Source organism: Saimiri boliviensis, chromosome 2, assembly GCF_048565385.1.
Source record: "Saimiri boliviensis isolate mSaiBol1 chromosome 2, mSaiBol1.pri, whole genome shotgun sequence".
Taxonomy (NCBI): Eukaryota; Metazoa; Chordata; class Mammalia; order Primates; family Cebidae; genus Saimiri; species Saimiri boliviensis.
Window position 1 is genome coordinate 111,316,086 of NC_133450.1, and position 22,875 is coordinate 111,338,960.

General features: G+C 39.1%; 1 long non-coding RNA gene across 2 annotated transcripts in view; it reads right to left on the reverse strand.

The window, feature by feature from the left end:
- Positions 1-1,299: 1,299 nt before the first annotated feature.
- The window catches only part of LOC141583642 (uncharacterized), a 28,641-nt gene continuing 7,065 nt past the window's right edge, over positions 1,300-22,875 (reverse strand). Inside the window, exons 2-4 of one of the 2 annotated variants that reach the window (XR_012516400.1) lie at positions 21,879-22,008; positions 19,976-20,140; positions 1,300-1,441 (exon numbers count right to left, since the gene is read on the reverse strand). This is a non-coding gene — a long non-coding RNA (uncharacterized LOC141583642). The remainder of the gene's footprint in view (positions 1,442-19,975; positions 20,141-21,878; positions 22,009-22,875) is intronic. The other variant, XR_012516401.1, reaches the window with a different exon arrangement.

Consider the following 22,875-nt stretch of genomic DNA (forward strand, 5'->3'; position numbering starts at 1 on the left):
ACAAAAACACCCCCAAGCTGTGTTATTTTCAAAAATACAAATACCACCCTTAGCTCTATCTTGGAAAATAATACAAATACACCCCCAAGCTCTGTTATTTTCAAAAATACAAATAAAACACTTAGCTGCAACTTGGAAAAAAATACAAATACACCCCCAAGCTGTGTTATTTTCAAAAAGACAAAAACAACCCTTAGCTCTATCTTGGGCAACAATACAAATACACCCACAAGCTGTGTTATTTTCAAAAATACAAATCCAACCCTTAGTTGTATCTTTGAAAATAATACAAATACACCCCCAAGCTGTATTATTTTTAAAAATACAAATCCAACCCTTAGCTGTACCTTGGAAAATAATACAAATACACCCCCAAACTGTGTTATTTTCAAAAATACAAATACAACTCTCTGTTGTATTTTTGAAAATAATACAAATACACCCCCAAGCTGTGTTATTTTCAAAAATACAAATACAACCCTGAGCTGTATCTCGGAAAATAATACAAATACTCCCCCAAGCTGTGTTATTTTCAAAAATACAAATACGACTCTTAGTTGTTTTTTTGAATATAATACAAATGAACCCCCAAGCTGTGATATTTTCAAAAATGCCAATACTAAATCACTTAATTCGTGGACCGTTTTAGCTGTGTGTTCTGAACAACTTGACTAGCATTCAAAGCACGGACAGTTTTAGCTGTGTATTTTCAAAAAGTTGTCTCTACATGCCATAGCTCTTGAAGTCAAAACGAGTGATCTGTGTCCCCTTGAGTTCAGCATTGTTTTCGTAAGAAAGGATTAAGTTCTATTTGAATTCTGGAAAACTGCTTCTCATCCTGTCAATCAACTGTCAGTTTTGTGTGTTAACTTCCAGGAGTGGTAATAGAATCAATCCAAAATCAAAGGTGTATTCAACTCCAGATTGACAAGTCAAATCAAGAAAGCAGGCACTGAGTCAGAAGAGGTATCTTTTCCCAGTAGGCCTTAAGGCCCACATAAATCCCTGTGAAGGAATCGGGAAAGAGACAGAAAGGGACTCGCCTAAGGCTTGTCACTTGAAAGGGCCTGGCAGACTGACTGGCAGAAGGCTTGAAATCAAATCCAAATCTTCGGACGTGTAATTCCACAGGGTGCACCGCCTCCCCCAGGCCCAATGTGACACTTCAATGGCTTAAGGAGAGCTTGAAGTGATGGATGTCAACATGAAGAGACATTAGATTCCATCGGACCTGTCTTTGGCTCATTGTCTCTAAGGAGAATGTGCCTGATTCAAATTCTCACTTTGCTTCTCACCTGAGAGATGTGGCCTCAGTGGTCAATGGGAAATGAGCTGGTTTCAGTCACCACCCTCTCACTCATCATCAAGAAAATTTCCTTCAACCATACATGTATAGTGTTTTCAGGAGTGCTGGGCTTCATCCACAATTCTGAGTAACATGCTAAAAGAGGAAAAAAGATTTGCTGCTCAGGAATGGAGACAGAAACACAGACACACAGACCCTCAGACAGACACACACACACACACACACACACACACACACAGTGACACAAAAAACACCCAAACACAGGCCGCACACACCACTTCTCGTGTTCAGCAAAATACTTAGTGTTTTGAGGTGGGCTTTGAACCAGTCCATGCTCCAAAAAAACACACGCCTTTCTCTATTTCAGCCGTCTATTCTCGTAGGAAATGTGAATAATTCTTTCAGACACGGCTCATGATGACAGTGACCACTCTCATTTCACCCTCAGAGGCAGACAAAAGGACTGCAAAGGACTCAGGTGTCGTCCCTGCTGACTGAAGAGGACTCCCATTTCCCCTCAAACCCAAAGTCACAGAAAAAGTAGCTTTCTCTTTGAAGAGCACACCACTTTTAAAAATACACAGCAGTATTCTGAAAAACTTGTCTAGCATTCAAAGTACGGACAGTTTTAGCTGTGTATTTTCAAAAAGTTGTCTCTACCTGCCATAGCTCATGAAGTCAAAACTAGTGATCTCTGTCCCCTTGAATTGAGCATTCTTTTATTAAGAAAGGATTAAGTTCAATTTGAATTCTGGAAAACTGCTTCTCATCTTGTCAATCAGCTGTCAGTTTTGTGTGTTAATTTCTAGGAGAGGTAATAGAGTCAATCCAAAACCAAATGTGTATTCAGTCCAGATTAACAAATCAAATCAATAAAGTAGGCACTAAGCCGGAAGAGGGATCTTTTTTTAGTGGGCCTTAAGGCCCACATAAATCCCTGTGAAAGAATTTGGAATCAGAGACAGAAATGGCCTCGTCTAAGGCTTGTCGCTTGAAAGTTCCTGGCAGACTGACTGGCAGAGGGCTGGAAATCAAATCCAAATCTTCGGACGTGTAATTCCACAGTGTGCACCGCCTCCCCCAGACCCAGTGTGACACTTCAATGGCTTAACGAGAGCTTGATGTGATTGATGTCATCATGAAAAGACATTAGATTCCATCGGACCTGTCTTTGGCTCATTGTCTCTAAGGAGAATGTGTCTGGTTCATATTCTCACTTTGCTTCTCACCTGAGAGATGTGGCCTCAGTGGTCAGTGTGAAATGAGCTGGTTTCAGTGACCACCCTCTCACTCATCATCCCATTTCCCCTCAAAGCCAAAGTCACAGCAAATGTAACTTTCTCTTTGAAGAGCACACAACTGTTTCAAAATACAGAGCTAAAGTGGGGACCGTTTTAGCTGTGTATTCTGAAAATCTTGTCTAGCATTCAAAACACGGACAGTTTTAGCTCTGTATTTTCAAAAAGTTGTCTCTACCTCCCGTAGCTCATGCAGTCAAAACGAGTGATCTCTGTCCCCTTGAGATGAGCATTCTTTGAGTAAGTAAAGATCACGTTCTATTTTAATTCTAGAAAACTGCTTATCATCTTTTCCATGCACTGTCAATTTTGTGTGTCAATTTCCAGTTCAGGTAATAAAATTAGTTCAAAACAATAGGTTTATGAAAGTTCCGATTGATAAATTTACTCAACAATCCAGGCGCTGAGCTTGAAATGTGGTTAGACAAAATTCTGACTAGAATAACCAGCTTAGAGAAGAACATAAACGACTTAATGGAGCTGAAAAACACAGCAGGAGAACTTCACAAAGCACACGCCAATTTTAGTAGTTTAATCAATTAAGTGGAAGGAGGAATATCAGAAATTGAAGATCAACTCTATGAAATAAAATGAGAAGGCCAAATTAGAGGAAAAAAAAGAGAGAACAAAAATGAATAAAGACTACAAGACCTATGGGATTATGTGAAGAAACCAAATCTATGCACGATCGACGTACCTGAATGTGACAGGGAGAATGAATCCGAGCTGGAAAACACACTTCAGAATATTACCCAAGAGAACTTCCCTAACCTCGCAAGGCAAGCTGACATTCAAATTCTGGAAATACAGAGAACACCACAAAGATATTTCTCAAAAAGTGCAACCCCAAGGCACATAATCATCAGACTGACCGGGGTTGAAATGAAGGAAAAAATGTTAAGGGCAGCTAGAAAGAGAAAGGTTGGGTCATCAACAAACGGAAGCCCATTAGACTTACAGTGGATCTCTCAGCAGAAACCCTACAGGCCGGAAGAGAGTGGGGGTCAATATTCAACACCCTTAAAGAAAAGAACTTTCAACACAGAATTTCATATCCAGTCAAACTAAGCTTCATAAGTGAAGGAGAAATAAAATCCTTTACAGACAAGCGACTGCTGAGAGATTTTATCACCACCAGACCTGCCTTACAAGAGTTCCTGAAAGACGCACTAAACACGGAAAGGAACAACCACTACCAGCCACTACAAAAACGTATCAAAAGGTAAAGACCAAGGACATAACGAATAAACTGCATCGACTAACGGGCAAAACCACCAACCAGTGACAAAATGGCAGGATAAAATTGGCACGTATCAATATTAATGTTACATATAAATGGTCTAAATGCACCCATTGAAAGACACAGACAAACTGGATAAAAAGTCAAGATCCTTTGTTGTTCTGAATTCAGGAGACCCATCTCATGTGCAAATACACACATGGACTCAAAATAAAGGGATGGAAGAAGATTTACCAAGCAAATGGAGAGCAAAAAGAAGCAGGGGTTGCAATCCTGGTCTGATAAAATGGACTTTCAACCAACAAAGATCAAAAGAGACAAGGTCTTTTACATAACGGTAAAAGGATCAATGCAAGAAGAGCTAAGTATCCTAAATATGTATGCACCCAATACAGAAGCACCCAGATACGTAAAGCAGATCACTCCTTCTAAAACTCTTTGAAACAATACAAAAAGAAGGAATACTCCCTTTTTTTAAATTGCATTTTAGGTTTTGGGGTACATGTGAAGAACATGCAAGATTGTTGCATAGCTACAACATGGCAGTGTGATTTGCTGCCTTCTTCCCCTTCACCTGTATCTGGCATTTCTCCCCATGCTATCTCTCCCCAACTACCCACCCCCTGCTGTCCCTCCCCTGTTTCTCCCCGACAGACCCCAGTGCGTAGTGCTCCCCTCCCTGTGTCCATGTGTTCTCACTGTTCAACACCCGCCTATGCGTGAGAACATGCGGTGTTTTCAAAGACCCACAGAGAGACTTAGACTCCCAAACAATAATAGTGGGAGACTAACATTCCACTGTCACTATTTGACAGATCAACAAGACAGAAAATCAACAAGGATATCCGGGACTTGAACGCAGATCTGGACCAAGTGGACCTAACAGACATCTACAGAAATCTCCACCCCAAATCCACAGAATATATATTCCTCTCAGCACTGCATGATACCTAGTCTAAAACTGACCACATAATTGGAAGTAAGTCGCTCCTCAGCAAATGCAAAAGAACGAAAATCCTAACAATCTCTCAGAACACTGTGAAATCAAATTAGAACTCAGGATTAAGAAAGTCACTCAAAACGACACGAGTACGTGGAACCGGGACAATTTGCTCCAGAACAGCAACAGGATAAACAATGAAATGAAGGCAGAAATAAAGATGTTCTTCGAAACCAATGAGAACAAAGACACGACATACCAAAATTTCTGAGACACATTTAAAGCAGTGACTACGAGAAAAATTATAGCAATAAATGCCCACATTGGAAGTGAGGAAAGATGTAAAATCGTCACCCTATCATCAAAATGGAAAGAGCTAGAGAAGCAAGATCAGAAAAAGTTCAAAACCTAGCAGAAGACAGGAAGTAACTAAGATGAGAGCAGAAGTGGAGATAGAGGCAAAGAAAAACTCTTCAAGAAATCGGTAAATCAAGCAGCTGGTTTTTTGAAAAGGTCAACAAAATAGACAAGATAGCCATACTAATGACATAGAAAAGAGAGAAGACTCAAATGGATGCAATACAAAATGATAAAAAGGGTATCACCAACAATTCCAAAGAAATACAAACTACCATCAGAGATTACTACAAACAACTCTATGCATATAAACCAGTAAATCTGGAAGAAATGGATAAACTCCTGGACACTTACACCTTCCCAAGACTAAATCAAGAAGGAGTTAATCCCTTAATAGACCAACAATAAGGACTGACGTTGAGGCAGTAATTAATAGCCTACCAACCAAGATATTCCAGGCCCAGATGGATTTACAGCAGAATTCTACCAGATGTACAAAGAGGAGTTCATATCACTCCTTCTAAAACGCTTCGAAACAATACAAAAAGAAGGAATACTCCCTAACATATTTTACGAGACCATCATCATCCTCAGACAAAACCTGGCAGACATACAACTAAAAGAAAAAAATTCAGGCCAATAGCCATGATGAACATTGATGCAAAAATCTTCAATAAAATACTGGCAAACTGAATCCAACAGCACATCAAGACGCTTATCCATCACAATCAAGTAGGCTTCACCGCGGGGATGCAAGCCTGGTTCAGCATACATAAATCTATAAATGTAATCCATCACATAAACAAAGAAAAAAAAAAAAACACATCATCTCAAAGGATGCAGAGAAGGCCTTCAACAAACTTCTACAGCCCTTGATGCTAAAAAAAAAAATAAATAAATAAAAATAAAAAAATAAAAAAAATTAAAAAAAAAACTCTCAATAAACTAGGTATCAATGGAACACATTTCAAAATTAAAAAAAGCTATTTATGACAAACCCACAGCCAACATCTAACTTAATGAGCAAAAACTGGAAGCATTCCCTTTGAAAACTGGCACTAGACAAAGGTGCTCTATCTCACCCTTTCTATTCAACATAGTATTGGAAGTTCTAGCTAGAGCAATCAGGCAAGAAAACGTCATAAAGGGTATTCGATTAGGAAAAAAAGAAGTTAAATTGTCTCTATTTGCAGATGACATGATTGTATATTTAGAAGATCCCATTGTCTCGGCCCAAAATCTCCTTAAGCTGCTAAGCAACTTCAGCAAAGTCTCACAATACAAAATCGATGTGCAAAAATCACAAGCATTCCTATACACCAGTAAAAGACAGAGAGCCAAATAATGAGTAAATTCCCATTTACGATTGCCACAAAGAAAATAAAATGCCTAGGAATACAACTAGCAAAGGCTGTGAAGGACCTCTTCAAGGAGGATTACAAACCACTACTCAAGGAAATAAGGGAGGACACAAACAGATGGAAAAACATTCCATGCTTATGGTCAGGAAAAATCGGTATGGTTAAAATGGCCCTGCTTTCCAAAGTAATTTATAGATTCAGTGCTATCCCCATCAATCTACCACTGACCCTCTTCACAGAACTAGGAAAAAAAAAAAAAAAAAAAAAAAAAACACTTTAAACTTCATATATAACCAAAAAAAAGAGCCCATAAAACGACAATCATAAGCAAAATAAACAAAGCTGGAAGCATCACGCTACCTGACTTCAAACCATTCTCAAAGCTACAGTAATCAAAACAGCATGGTACTGGTACCAAAAATGAGATATAGAGCAATGGAACAGAACCAAGACCCCAGAAGTAATGCCACACATCTACAACCATCTAATCTTTGACAAACTTGACAAAAACAAGCAATGGGGAAAGGATTCCATGTTTAATGAATGGTGTTGGGAAAACTGGCTAGCCATGTGCAGAAAAATGAAACTGGACCCCTTCCTTACACCTAATACAAAAATTAACTCCAGTTAGATTAAAGATTTAAACATAAGACCTAACATCATAAAAACCCTAGAAGAAAGCCTAAGCAAAGCCACTCAGGACATAGGCACAGGCAAGGACTTCATGACTAAGACATCAGAAGTACTGGCAACAAAAGCCAAAATAGACAAATGGGATCTAATTAAACTGAAGCGTTTCTGCATAGCAAAAGAAACAATCACTAGGGTGAACTGGCAACCAACAGAATGGGAAAGGAATTTTGCAACCTACCCATCTGACAAAGGACTGCTATCCAGAATCTACAAAGAACTAAAACAGGTTTACAAGAAAAAACGAACCTATTCAAAAGTGGACAAAGGATATAAACAGACACCTTTCAAAAGAAGACATAGATGAGACTAATAAATACCTGAAAAAATGCTTATCATCTCTGGTCATTAGAGAAATGCAAATCAAAACTACACTGAGATACCATTTCAGGCCAGTTAGAATGGTGATCATTAAAAAATCTGGAGACAACAGATCCTGGAGAGGATGTGGAGAAATAGGAACACTTTTACACTGTTGGTGGGAGTGTAAATTCGTTCAACCACTGTAGAAAACAGTATGGCGATTCCTTAAGGATCTAGAAATCGAAATTCATTTTGACCCAGCAATCCCATTATTGAGTATATGCCCAAAGGATTATAAATCATTCTATTATAAATACCCATGCACACATATGTTCATGGATGAATCTGGAAACCATCATTCTCAGCAAACTGACACAAGAACAGAAAACCAAACACCCCATGTTCTCACTCACAGGTGAGTGATGAACAATAAGCACACATGGGCACAGGAGGGGAACATCACACACTGGGTTCTGTTGGGGGGTGCAGAGTTAGGGGAGGGACAGCAGGGAGTGGGGAGGCTGGGTAGGCATAACATTGGGAGAAATGCCAGATGTGGGTGATGGGGGGATGGGGGCAGCAAACCACCATGGCACGTGTGCACCTTTACAACCATCCTGCAAGATCTGTACGTGTATCCCAGAACTTAAAGTACAATAAAATTAATAAATAAATAAAATAGGGATCAATGCAGAGCAAAAAAGACTTGTTTTCAAAGGTAAAACACAATTTGTATAGAAAAGATAGAAACCAAACACTGATTTGGCACATAATTCAGACATGTTATTGATCGATAAATATCTGAAAAATCAGGTACAAAAAAGTGAGTTACAGGGAACATTAAAATCTGAAAATTATTGTGCATTTAGCAATAGGACAGTACCACAGGGGCAAAGGAATCTCAAAGGCCCCCTATAATCTAACATAAGCTAGCTGAGTTCATCTTGTTCTCAAATTGGACCTTCGACTCCAGCTTATGTGGCCCACTTCCCTACACTCTGAATACAGCTTGCTCATTCATACGTCTTTGCCTTTGGTGACACCTTTTGATGTTCATGGAAAAATCCTCTAATTCCTAAATCATATGCCTCCGTTAAAATCCCTCCCTAGATACACCTTTTCCTCACAGTGTTCCCTAGATGACAATACTATTCTTGCAGAATTGAGAGAGGTCTCACTTAGATAAGATCAAGAAACAGTCCCGGACCTGCCACGTTCTCACACAAATATGTATTACCATGAAATGACTCTCTCACTGTACCACACTTGTTTATTGTGCCCTGCCAAATTAGATCATAAACTATTCTGGAGGAAGAATGGTGTCCATTGTTCTCTTTGTTCCAAATCACCTGGTTGAATAAGAGGTTAATAAATGGTCATATACTTGCTATTTTAGACCTAAAAAAATTCTTCCTAAAAAAAACAAAGTACTTAAAACAATTACTACAAAAGCAAGAGAAGAGGTTAATCTTCCTAATGTCTTTAATTTCAGTGGCCTAGGTAATGACTACTCTCTTCAAGTTGTAGTGCAATTCTTCGGAAGAGGTCGGAGGAAAGACGAGTGAGGAGAATGCAATTTTTTAATGTTCTAAGTACTACTCAAGAAGCAAAGAAGCAGATGTCCTTCGTTTCCATACAGACCAGAAATATGTGATGTAATAGGCTTCACACAGACTGAGAGAAAATTTGTTTATACGTGGGGAAGAATTTTTCACTGCACAGCTAACCACTGAAGCAAGCTTCTTAAAGGAAATTTCAAAAACCACGTAGACAACGATGTCTTTCCATTCGTTGGAACATTTTACTACTATAGGAACAATCGCTTTCTTGACTCTCCTCCCCCTGCCCTAGATCCATCATGAACAAGTGTCTTTGGAAATATCTTACATTTAGAAAGTTGGATAGTCTTACTGGAGTGAAAGAAATAGTTCTTACCATTTTTATTCACAAATAACATAAAAATGTAACAATGATTGCAAGTAGGTACTGAAGAAATAGAGATTACACTGCAGGTTTATAGAAGACACAAAGTCAAAGCAAAAGCAAGCAAAATGTCATCAAATGGAGAAGAAATTGTTCAGCCTTTCTCTTTTCTTGATCTGTACTCTGAAGCTGGCATAAACCCTCATGTTTATTAGAAATGTCCTCAGCAGGGAATCTTGAAGTAGGGATGTGTATCCTAGTCACTAATGGGATTATTTAATCTCCCTGAACCTCTGTTTTTCCGCCATTCATAAGATGAGAATGAGAATACTTATCTACCTATATAGGTGCGACCAGATGCTGTCATGAATATGAACATATTTGCTAAAGTAAAGTGAGCTATTACTGAAATGTATGATTATTATGGGAAATTTGGTGGGGAAAGTAGAATATGATTAGAATAGTATTTTACTCTATTATTATTATTTTACCACAGCACAATTGCCGATTTTCCGTTTAATACTTGTTGAGTACCAGGTTTCCAGGGTAGAGAAATAAACAAAACAAATACTCCTGCAGTGACTGAAGGAAAGCAAACTCTTGTCAAATACATGTTTGTGCCTCAGTACAATACAGCTAACATTTCCTGAGTGCCGGCTAGACAACAAGTGCATGAATATTTTCATATAAACACTCAGAGCTCAATCTTTTTGCTTAAACTATTTTCTGACATGGAAAGAGCCCAGGTTTTCTTTTAAAAAGATAGAAAATTTAGAATGCTCAGTAAAAGTTATGACATCAAATTAATAGAAATTGACTCAGTTTTTACAACTTAAATTTTACGGTGCTTGAACTAAATCAATATCGATTGAATTCTTTTGAGAAAACTTCAACCCTTACTAGTGTTGCTTCCCTCAGGTTGATTCAACAGAACTTTAATCCACCCAAATCATATGTGCTGCGCCTGGATGTGCCTCTGGAGAGCATCGAACTCTCCCTGTACATGAACAGCTTTTCACTCAACTTTTAAATCCCACTTCAATATCATAGAATTTTAGAATTACAAAAGGACCTTAGAGGTTAAAATCTTCCACTCATTCTAGGAGTCTTACAAAATATTCATGGACAATTTTGCCCTGTCTAAAAGCTAGACTCCCTTCTATTATGTAAACATCTAAAAAAAAAAAGGCATCATAGTCTTTCATTAGGTAGCCCAAACGATTATATCATTGGTAAAATATTAAGACAAAGTCCGTATTTCTGGAACACATTTAATGCCTCAATTTTGGAAAAAAAAAAAAGTCATTATTGTCCTCCATCAAAATTAGGTAGAACTGGAAAATTTTTTACATTATTAGCTGGACATAATGTATTTTTAGACCCTCAGAATAAAATACGTACATACTTGCTTTTTAACGCCTGAAATTATCATTAATGTTAGTAGTCTCCTCATCTCTTACATTATGTGAATACAGTATTTACTAATTAATTTACTCAAATATTTTACATTCTTAGTATGTGTCGTGTAGATTACCAGTCCATGAAAAAGATCAAAATTCAATTCTTTATCGTAATTTTTATGTGTTACACAGGGGTGACTCTCTTGCCTCTTCTGTAGCATCTCAGAGGCAATTCTCCATGCCCAACAATCTTCCCTCTCCTTCCATATGTTACCCCAGACATATTTGGGGTTCATAAGTGGAGGACCACAACCCCTGGGCTACCTAAAATAAGCCCCTTACATGCACAGAAACGTTGGCCTGCAGGTTCGGTAGAATGTCCTTCTACCAGAGGACCCTGGATTCCAAAGGTGTTAAGCCATCTCCTGATGCACCTGGTAGAATTCTTTGCTGGCACTACAATTGTCTTTGGCTCTGACCTTCCTGAGCAGGGGTTCCTAACTCCCCAGGCCGTGGACTGAGACTGGTCTGCGGCCTGCTAGGAACTGGGCTGTACAGCAGGAGGTCAGTGGCAGGCAAGTGAGCATTACCACCTGAGACCTGCCTCCTGTTACATCAGCCAGCATTAGATTCTGACAGGAGCGTAAACTCTGTCGTCAACTGCACATGTGAGGGATCTAGCTTGTGCACTCCATATGAGAATCTAACTATTGCCTGATGATCTGAAGTGGATCAGTTTCATCCAAAAACCATCCCAACTGGTTTTGGGGTAAAGCTGCCCAAGACGGAAACCAGTCTCTGTTGTCAAAAAGATTAGGGACAGCTCTTCCCAAGGATGGGACTTCCCAGTTGTGTTAGTCCATTTTGTATTGCTGTAAAGGAATATCTGAGACTGGGTAACTTATTCAGAAAAGAGGTTTCTTTGGCTCACAGTTCTGCGGGCAATACAAGCATGGCACCACCACCTGCTCAACTAGTGGTCAGACCTCTGGGAGCTTTTACTCGTGGTGGAAGGCAAAGGGGAAGCTGGTGTTTCACATTGCAAGAGAAGAGGGAGGTCCCAGACTCTTAACCAGCTAAACTAATAGAGCAATAAATCACTCATTTCCCTGGGGAGGGCATCAAGTCATTCACGAGAGATCTGCTCCCATAACACAAACACCTCCCGCCAGACCCCACCTCCAACACTGGGTGAATCACGTGTCATCATGAGAGTCAGAAAAGACAAAACATCCAAACAATATCCCCAGTTCTCACACCTGTGCAGTGCCTCCAATCAGGGTCATACATAAAGCTGCTGGTGCTGTCATTCGGCCTCTGAAGTTTTTGTTGCACGTGGGTGTGTGCATATGCATATCAGTGGTAACTCCTCAAAGCAAGCCTGGGACTTATCGTCATTTAAGTTTGCATCATGGCCATACTCTTTACATTCCAGTTCCTGGAAGAAAATCCCATGAAACTAAAAACAACAAAGCTGGCCTCCATAGCCACCTCCCTTGTGGGAAATGAGTCATCTAAAATTCACAGGGAGGCATGTTTGGCATGGGATATAGAAATGATCCTTTTTAATGTAGTGCTTTTGGTAGAAAGAATACCCACACTTGGGACAAGCATATTATACGCCATGAAAAACATACAACTTTGTGGTTCATATAACCTCCTCTGAGATGGAAGTCAACATGTATTTTTGATTTTAACCTTCAGACTCAGTACACAAACCCTGTCCAACTCAACTAGACTCCGTCATGCTGGGTGTTGGACAGAAATTACCGATGAGCTTAGTAAAAACAAACCAAGCTAAAGCAGACAACCAAAACTCCTCTGGAAAACATTTTTTTTCAAGTTCTTAAAGGCATTTTTATATGCACTATTTCTTATGCTCTGAAGAAATTTATTTTATATAATCATTTAAGAGATTAAATAACTAGTATAATGAATAGAAAATTACTTTCCAATTATTTGGTTACATTTCTGTACAAGATCAAATGTAATTCACGGGAAAACGGAATCTGTCCAAATAAACCAAAGAATGACACAAATAAAAACTGTCCGAGAATTCTGAATTATTTCTGGAGAAACTGTTATGCCATTGTGTCACTATAACCACTGTTAGCATGAGTGGCAGAGAACGTATTTCCAAGGCAGTTTTAGTGGCAAAATAAGATCTGAACACAATTGCCTTAAATAACTTAAAATAATCACAAATTCCATAATTAGGAATCTACTTATGGATCAAGGCAGACGAGAGGCAGGAGTAGGTGGCAGCTCCAGTCAGAGCAGCATGTGGAGGCTTCCACTGTGAATTTTTGCTCCAGATTGACTCCAAGAACAAACCAGCAATACTGAGATGACTGACAGACCCTCTGAAGGAAACAGACTCTTTCCTCAGGACCCCAGAGACACCCCAAATACTATGAGAGACCCAGCTGTGGAAGTGGAAAACGTCCCCAATGGAGAAGCTGAAGCTGAAAGAAGGAAACCCTCCGGCAAGTTTCCGAGCCTGATTCGTCATTCACCTGGAAACAGACTCAGGGATGCTGCAGGGGGCATTGTGGGAGTGAGACTGGCCCTTCAGGTTTCCTGGGAGCTGGGTGAGGCCTGTGACTGCCAGCTTTCCCCCACTTCCCTGACAACCTGCAAGATCCAGCAGAGGCAGCCATAATCCTAGGTACACAATGCCAGTGACCTGGGAGTCTCATCCCCACCCACCACAGCAACCACAGCAAGACCTGCCCAAGGAGAGTCTGAACTCACACACACCTGGCCCTGCCCTACATGACGGTCCTTCCCTACCTACCCTGGTAGGGAAAGACAAAGGGCATATAATCTTGGGAGAGAAACCCACCAATGGTTTCTCTCCACAATACCACAGCTGATGCTTTCTGGGATGTGCCACCTCCTGGCAGGAGGCCAATCAGCACAAACATAGACCTCTCAATCAACAAAGTTAAGAACCCTCATGGGTTTGCTGCACCCTACACCACCTCCTCCGGAACAGGCACTGGTATCCACAACTGAGAGATCCATAGATGGTTCACATCACAGGACTCTGTGCAAACGATCCCCAGTACCAGCCCAGAACCAGATAGACTCACTGGGTGGCTGGATCCAGAAGAGACAACAATCACTGCAGTCAGCTCACAGGAAGCCACATCCACAGGAGAACAGGGAGAACACTACACCACGGGAACACCCCATGGGACAAAAAATATCAGAACAGCCTTCAGCCCTAGACTTTGCCTCTAACACAGCCTAGCCCAATGAGAAAGAACCAGAAAACCAACCCTGGTAATATGGCAAAACAAGGCGTGTCAACACCCCACAAAAATCACACTAGTTCACCAGCAATGGATTCAACCCAAGAAGACATCCCTGATTCCCCTGAAAAAGAATTCAGGAGGTTAGTTAAGCTACTCAGGGAGGGTCCAGAGAAAGGCAAAGCCCTGTGGGGGTGGGAAAAAAAATCCAAAAAATGATACTAGAAGTGAATGGAGAAATATTAAAGGAAACAGACAGCTTCAAGAAAAAAAAAAAAATCCAAAATTCAGGAAAATTTGTTCATACTTTTAGAAATGTAAAATGCTCTGGAAAGTCTCAGCCATAGAATTGAACAAGTGGAAGAGAGAAATTCAGAGCTCAAAGATAAGGACTTTGAATTAACCCAACCCAACAAAGACAAAGAAAAAAGAATAAGAAATTATGAACAAAGCCTCCACAAATTATGGGATTATGTTAAATGACTAAACCTAAGAATAATTGGTATTCCTGAGAAAGAAGAAAATTCTAAAAGTTTGGAAAGCATATTTAGGGAAATAACTGAGGAAAACTTCCCTGGCCCAGATAGAGACCTAGGCATGTAAATACAAGAAGCATGAAGAAGACATGGGAAATTCATCACAGAAAGGTCTTTGCCTAGGCATATTGCCATCAAATTATCCAAAGTTAAGAGGAAAGAAAGACTCTTAAGAGCTGTGAGACAGAAGCACCAGGTAACCTGTAAAACCAAAGTCACCCGATTAAAAGCAGATTTACCTGCATAAACCCTACAAGCTAGAAGGGATTGGTGTCCTATCTTCAGCCTCCTCAAACAAAACAGTTAGCGGCCAAGAATTTTGCATCCAGTGAAACTAAGCATTATTTAAGAAGGAAAGATACAGTCATTTTCAGACAAACACACACTGACAGAATTGACCATTACCAAACCACCACTACAAGAACCGCTATAAAAGGAGCTCTAAATCTTGAAACAAAATCCTGGAATCACACGCAAACAGAATCTCTTTAACGCATAAATCACACAAAACCAATAAAACAAAATTACAAGGTAAAAAGCGAAAACAAAACAACACAGACTATGCAGGCAACAAAGAGCATGATGACTGCAATGATACCTCACATTTCAATACTAACATCGAATGTAAATGGCCCAAATGCTCCACTTAAAAGATGCGGAACTGCAAAATGGGTAAGAACTCACCAACCAACCATCTGCTGCCTTCAGGAGTCTTGCCTGACACATGAGGACTCACAGAAACTTAAAGTAAAAGGCTGGAAAAAGGCATTTCATACAAAAGGACACCAAACTGAGCAGGGATAATTGTTCTTAGATCAGACAAAACAAATTTTAAAGCAACAGCAGTTAAAACAGACAAAGAGAGATAGTACATAATGGTAAAAGGCCTTGTCCAACAGGAAAATACCACGATCCTAAACATATATGCGGCTAACACTGGAGTTCCCAAATTTATAAAACAATTACGAACGGTCCTAAGAAATAAGGTAGACAGCAACACCATAAGAGCGGGGGACTTCAATACTCCACTGACAGCACTAGACAGGTCATCAAGACAGAAAGTCAAGAAAGATACAATGGATTTAAACTATACCTTGGAATAAATAGACTTAACAGATATATACAGAACGCTTCATCCAACAACCACAGAATACACATTCTGTTCAACAATACATGGAACTTTCTCCAGTATAGACCATATGATAGGCCATAAAACGACCCTCAGGAAGTTTCAGACAACTGAAATTATATCAAGCACTCTATCATACCAACAGTGGAATCAAACTGGAAATAAACTCAAAGAGGAACCTTCAACACCACACAAATACATGGAAATTAAATAACCTGCTCCTGAAAGAGCACTGGGTCCCAAAGCAAATTGAGATAGAAATGTAAAAATTTGTCAAACTCAATGACATATTTAAATTACACAACCTATCAAAACCTCTGAGCTACAACTAAGGAGGTGCTAAGAGAAAACTGCATAGCCCTTAACACCTACGTCAAAAAGTCTGAAAGAGCACAAACAGACAATCTAAGGTCGTGCCTCAAGGAATGAGAGGAAAAACATAAACCAAACCCAAACCCAAACCCAGAAGAAAGGAAATAGCCAACACCAGACTAAATGTAATAGAAACAAACGAACAAAAATACAAAAGATAAATGAAACAAAAAGCTGGTTCTTTGAAAAGATAAATAAAGCTGGTAGACCATTAGCAGAATTACCCAAGAGAAGAGAGAAACATCCCAATAACCTCACTGAGAAGCACAATGGAAGATATCACAACTCACACCACTGAAATACTAAAGATCACTCAAGGCTATTACGAACACCTTGACAGAAATAAACTAGAAAAGCTAGAAGAGATGGATGAATTCCTGGAAAAATACAGCCCTCTTAGCTTCAATCAGAAAGAATTAGATGCCCCAAACAAACTAATAACAAGTAGCAAGACTGAAATGGTAAATTAAAAATTACCAACAATAAAAAGTTCAGAAGCAGATGGAATCACCACAGAATCCTACCAGATATTCAAAGAAGAATTGGCAGCAATCCTTTTGACACTATTCCACAAGACAGAGAAAGAAGGAACCCTCCTTAATCCGTTCTATGAAGCCAGCATCAAAGCCAGGAAAGGAGACAACTAAAAAGAAAACTACAGAGCAATGTCCTTGATAAAGATACATGCTAAAATTCTTAATAAAATACTTGCTAAGCAAATCAAACAACATATCAAACAGATAATCTACCAAGATCAAGTGACTCATACCAGGGATGCAGGAATGGGGTAACATAAGCATGTCAATAAATGTGCTGTACCACATTAACAGAATTAAAGACAAATATTACATGATCATCTCAATAGATGCAGAAAAAGCATTTAACAAAATCCAGCATCATTTTCTGATTAAAACCTTCAGCAAAATCGGTACACAAGGGACATACCTTAATGTAATAAAGGCCATCTATGCCATACCCACAGCCAACAGAATACTGAATGGGGAAAAGTTGAAAGCATTCCTCCTGAGAATGGAAACAAGACACGGATGGCCACTCTCACCATTCCTCTTCCACATAGTACTGGAAATCCTAGCCAGGGCAATCAGACAAGTGAAAGAAATAAAGGGCATCCAAACAGATAAAGAGGAAGTCAAACTGTCTCTGTTTGCTAACAATATGATCATCTACCTTGAAAACCCAAAGGACTCCCCAAGAAAGCTCACAGAACTGATAAAATATTTTAGCAGATTTCCCAATACGAGATTAATGTACACAAATCAGCTCTTCTATACACCAACAGTGACAAAATGGAGAACCAAATCAAGAACTCAAACCCTTTCACCATTGCCGCCAAAAAAGAAAAAAAAAAGAAAAAAAAAAATACTTAGGAATATATCTAACAAAAGGGTGGACAGACCTCTAGTAGGAAAACTACATAACACGGATGAAAGAAAACATAGATGACACAAAGAAATGAAAACACATCACATGGCCCTGGATGGGTAGAATCAATATTGTAAAAATGAGCATACTGCAATGTACAAATACATGCAATGTATAAACACGATGCAATTCCCATCAAAATTTTACCATCATTCTTCACAGAGTTAGAAAAATAGTTCTAAGGACGGGCGTGGTGGCTCATGCCTGTAATCCGAGCATTTTGGAGGCCAAGGCGGGTGGATCACCTGAGGTCGGGAGTTCAAGAAAAGCAGTTCTAAAATTCATATGGAAACAAACAAGAGCCAACATAGCCAAAGCACGACTAAGTAAAAGGAACAAATCTGGAGCATCACACTTCCTGATTTCAAACTATAAGGCCATGGTCACCAAAACAGCATGGTACTGGTATAAAAACAGGCACATAGATCAATGGGAACAGAATAGAAAATCCAGAAATAAAACCAAATACTTACAGCCAACTGATCTTCAGTAAAGCAAGCAAAAACATCAAGTGGAGAAAGGACACCCTTTTCAACAAATGGTGCTGAGATAACTGGCCAGCCACATGTAGGAGAATAAAGCTGAATCCTCATCTCTCACCTTATACAAAAATCAACTCAGGACAGATTAGAGACTTAAACCTAAAACCTGAAACTATAAAAATTCCAGAAGATAACACTGGAAGAACCCTTTTAGGCATTGGCTTAGGCAAAGATTTTATGACTAAAAACCCAAAAGCAATTGCAATATAAACAAAGATAAATAGCTGAGAGATAACTAAAGAGCTTTTGCATGGCAAAAATAACAGTCAGCAGAATAAACAGTTAACTCACAGAGTGAGAGAAAATGTTCACAATATATACTTCTGACAAAGGACTCATATCCAGAATCTACAACAAACTCAAACAAATCAGTAAGAAAAAATCAATCAACCCCATCCAAAAGTGGGCTAAGACATGAATAGACAATTCTCCAAAGAAGACATACAAATGGCTAGCAAATAATTTAATAAATGCTCAACATCACTAATGATGTGGGAAATGTAAATCAAAACAACAATGCAATACCACCTTACTCCTGCAAGAATGGTCATAATCAAAGAATGTAAAAACAACAACAACAACAGTAGATGTTGGCATGGTTGTGGCAATTAGGGAACACTTCTACACTGCTAGAAGAAATATAAACTAGTACGGCCACTACGGAAAACAGGGCGGAGTTCCTTAAAGAACTAAAAGTAGAATTACCATTTGATCAAGCAATACCACTACTGGATATCTACTCAGAAAAAAAGTCATTATTTGAGAAAAGATACTTGCACATGCATGTTTATAGCAACACAATTCACAACTGCAAAATCATGGGACCAACCCAAATACCCATCAATATATGAGTGGATAAAGAAACTGGCATACATATACATGATGGAATACTACTCAGCCAAAAAAGGAATAAATTAGCAGCATTTGCCATAACCTAGATGAGATTGGTGACTTATTCTAAGTGAAGCCACTCGAGAATGGAAAACCAAATATTGTATGTTCTCACTGATATGCGGGAACTAAGCTATGAGAACACAAAGGCTTAAGAATGACACAGTGGACTTCGATGACTTGGTGGAGGGGGGGAGGCACAAGGGACAAAAGCAACAAATACAATGCCGTGTATACTGCTCAGGCGATGGGTGCACTAGGATCTCACACATTACTAAAGAATTTACTCATGTAACCAAATACCACCTGCACACCCCAATAACTTGTGGAAAATAAAATAAAATAACAAAGAATCTTTCTATGAAGTATTTGTTATGCACTAGGCATGGTTCTAAGAGGTTTACATATATTGATTTATTTAATATTCTCACCAACCACCCTCAGGGGACACTATTGTCAACCTCATTTTACAGATGAGGGAATGAGACGTAGAAAAGTTAAATTGCTTACTCAATGTTACACATAATATGTGGCAAAGACAAGATTTAAAGTAATTAATAATGTGACCGTATTTTAGGGGAAAGTTCAATTGACTTGAGGAAATAAATGTGAAATGCATCAGCATTTTCTTTGTGTTTCAGCAGATAATGCATTGTGCCTCACTGCCACTGATGAACCACGTAGGAAGCTAGGCGAGAACAAAGCCGTGATTAACCAGCAGTCTGCTGGTCAGGAGAAGGGTGAGAAGGTGCCAGTGGGGTCCTACCCATTCTCTATGAGCTTATCTAGGACTCTCCAATCTCTCTACTTTCTCATTCTGCCTAATACAAAATACATTACAAAACCTGTCTTCCTGAGACTAAAATAATTCACCCATGCTTGGTGTCCAGGGCCCACGTTAATCATGTCTGAAACTTGGTTTAACAAATGCACAATGAATCATCATCGCTTTCATCTCTTTAAACTATGACAGTCATTAAAACATACCTAACTTGACTTCAAGATGCGCAGGGTAGAGAATCAGAGGGTTGGATGGGCATGGGGAGCTGGGTGCAGGCTCAGTCTCATCTGGCCTTCACTTGCCTTCCTCTAAGCCAGATTGCCTGACGGGAGGAGCAGTGTAACATCTGCTTCCAGTGATGAAAATCCACCCTACCAACAGAATGGCCATACATTGAGAATAGGGAAGTACTGAGTTCTGAAACTCAGTACTTCATGAGTGAAGACTCATCCCAAACTCCTTCGATGTAAGTTTACTATCTATCTGTGGATGTTATCAGACTACATAATCTTGTAAATTTATTTAGACCATCTTTCAGTTATTTTGAGTGAGTTATGCTTTTTCAATTAGTTGATGGTTGTTTTTTTTAAAACTGGGAAGAAATGCAGATAACTGTTTTCTCACCATAAACTGAGCACATATGATGCTTCAAGCCATATAAATGTTTCATGGGTTTTGTGAACTGTACTGGTAGGAAGAGAATTCTGACATGTCACCTCATAATTCTTTGTGTAAAATCAACATGACAACAGCTTGAAATTGAAATCTAAGTTCAAACCTGATTAATAGTTTCATAAAATCTACAGTGGTAGTAAGTGATTGCAGGAAGGAAAAAATTATCTGGGTAGTTTTCAGCCATACTGATGTGTACAATGAATCTAGGGGTGATTAAATGTTAAGTGCATAAACAAATGAGCTAATATGTAAGTGGAATGTTGATAAATTATTGATCGATGGCCTAAATAGTACATACGACTTAGTTATATCACTGACTATCTAGATGATTCTGCTTTCCTGAATTGGTTTTTCTAGCTCCATTCTTTCCAAATCATCAGGAATGCTTGATTTACTACCTGGCTAACCAGGAGCTCACAGGTATCTTCTCATCCTTGAGCCAAGGGCCTTCACTCATCACTGTTTCTTTCCTTGATTATTACTTGCAAGTGATAAATGTACTTGCTTTTCATCATCTCTTCTTCCAATACATGCCCCATGATGAGAAGGACTCAGCCTGGCTTGTTATTCCCATAAGGACAAAGGCCAACTAAAAATAAGAAGCTCGACTCTATGTAAAGGACTGAATTGTGCCCCACACTAAATTTGCATGTGGAAGTCCTACCCTCCAGTGTGACTTTATTGGAAGAGAGGGCCTTTAAAGAGTTAATTAAGGTTAGATGAGATGACAAGGATTGGGCTTCAGTGTGATAAGACTGGTGTTCTTCTAAGAGGAGAAAGAGACACAAGAGATCTCTCTCCCTGTGCATGGGGAAAAGGCCACATGGGAGGGAGTGAAAAGGTAACTGTCTCCAAGATAGGAAGAGCAGTCTCACCAAAAGCCAACCCCACTGGCACCTTCGTCTTAGACTTTCGGCCTCAAGAACAGTGAGGAAATAAATATCTGTTGTTTAACTTACCCAATCTGTAGTATTTTGTTAGAAGCCTATAATTACTAACTGACTCATATATTCTCCATGTTAAAAATAAGAAAAGAAGCACCTTTTGCTTAGGGCGTTTATTTTAGAAAGCTTGTACATCTTTGTCATATTGAAATGTATGTAAATAGTCTTAAAAGATAACTTAGTCTCATTAATTTTAAGACCCAAAGATGCTGTTCTGAAAGCCTGGGAATCATCACTTTGAAAATTATCAAGGAAGATAACACCTCCATTTCTCAGGTTCAGTAGGAGGCTGGGAGGGTATGTTCCGCAGGTATCTTACTCCAAGTTGCAAGACAACCTCCTTTTATAAAGACATAAGAAGTTTATTTTTTTCTTTGGAAAAGCCAATTGTCTAACAGAGACGGTTACCCCAATTGCTAAGAACGTTTAAAATGAAAGGTGTGTGACAAATGGGACTGTAAAGTCCCCTTGAGGACAAGTTATTGCTTACCTTGAGAATTTGTATGTTAAAGGTTGTATCTGCTTTTTATATAAAAAGGTGAGAGTTGGTCTTTTTTTTTTTCTGTCTTTGCAACTGCTGAGCTGATTTCCTGAGAAGTGCATCTCACTTTGGTTTCATGCTAAAAGAAATAAAGGTTATTCAATTAGAAAAAGAGGAAGTCAAATTGTCTCTATTTGCAGATGACATGATTGTATATTTAAAAGACCCCATTGTCTCAGCCCAAATCTCCTTAAGTTGATAAGCAACTTCAGCAAAGTCTCAGGATACAAAAACAATGTGCAAAAATTATGAGCATTCCTGTACATCAGCAACAGACACACAGAGAGCCAAATCATGAGTGACCTCCCATTCACAGTTGCTACAAAGAGAATAAAATACCTAGAAATACAACTAACAAAACATGTGAAGGACCTCTTCCAAAAGAAGGACAAACCACTGCTTAAGAAAATAAGAGAGGACAGAAACAGATATAAAAACATTTCATACGCATGGTCAGGAGGAATCGATATTGTGAAAATGACCATACTGCCCAAAATAATTTACATATTCAATGCTATCCCCATAAGCTACCAATGACTTTCTTCACAGAATTGGAAAACAAACACCTTAAGCTTTATACGGAACCAAAAGAGAACCTACATAGCCAAGACAATCCTAAGCACACAATTATGGAGACATCATACTACCTGACTTCAAACTGTACTACAAGACCACAGTAATAAAAACACCATGGTACTGGTACCAATGTAGACCATACGGGACAGAACAGAGGCCTCGAAAGTAACACCACACAGCTACAACTGTCTGATCTTTGACAAACCTGACAAAAACAAGCCATGGGGAAAGGATACCCTAGGTAACAAATGGTGTTGGAAAACTGGCTAGCCACATGCAGAAAGCTGAAACTGGATCCCTTCCTTGCACCTTATATAAAAATCAACTCCGGATGGATTCAAGATTTAAAGATAAGACCTAACACCGTAAA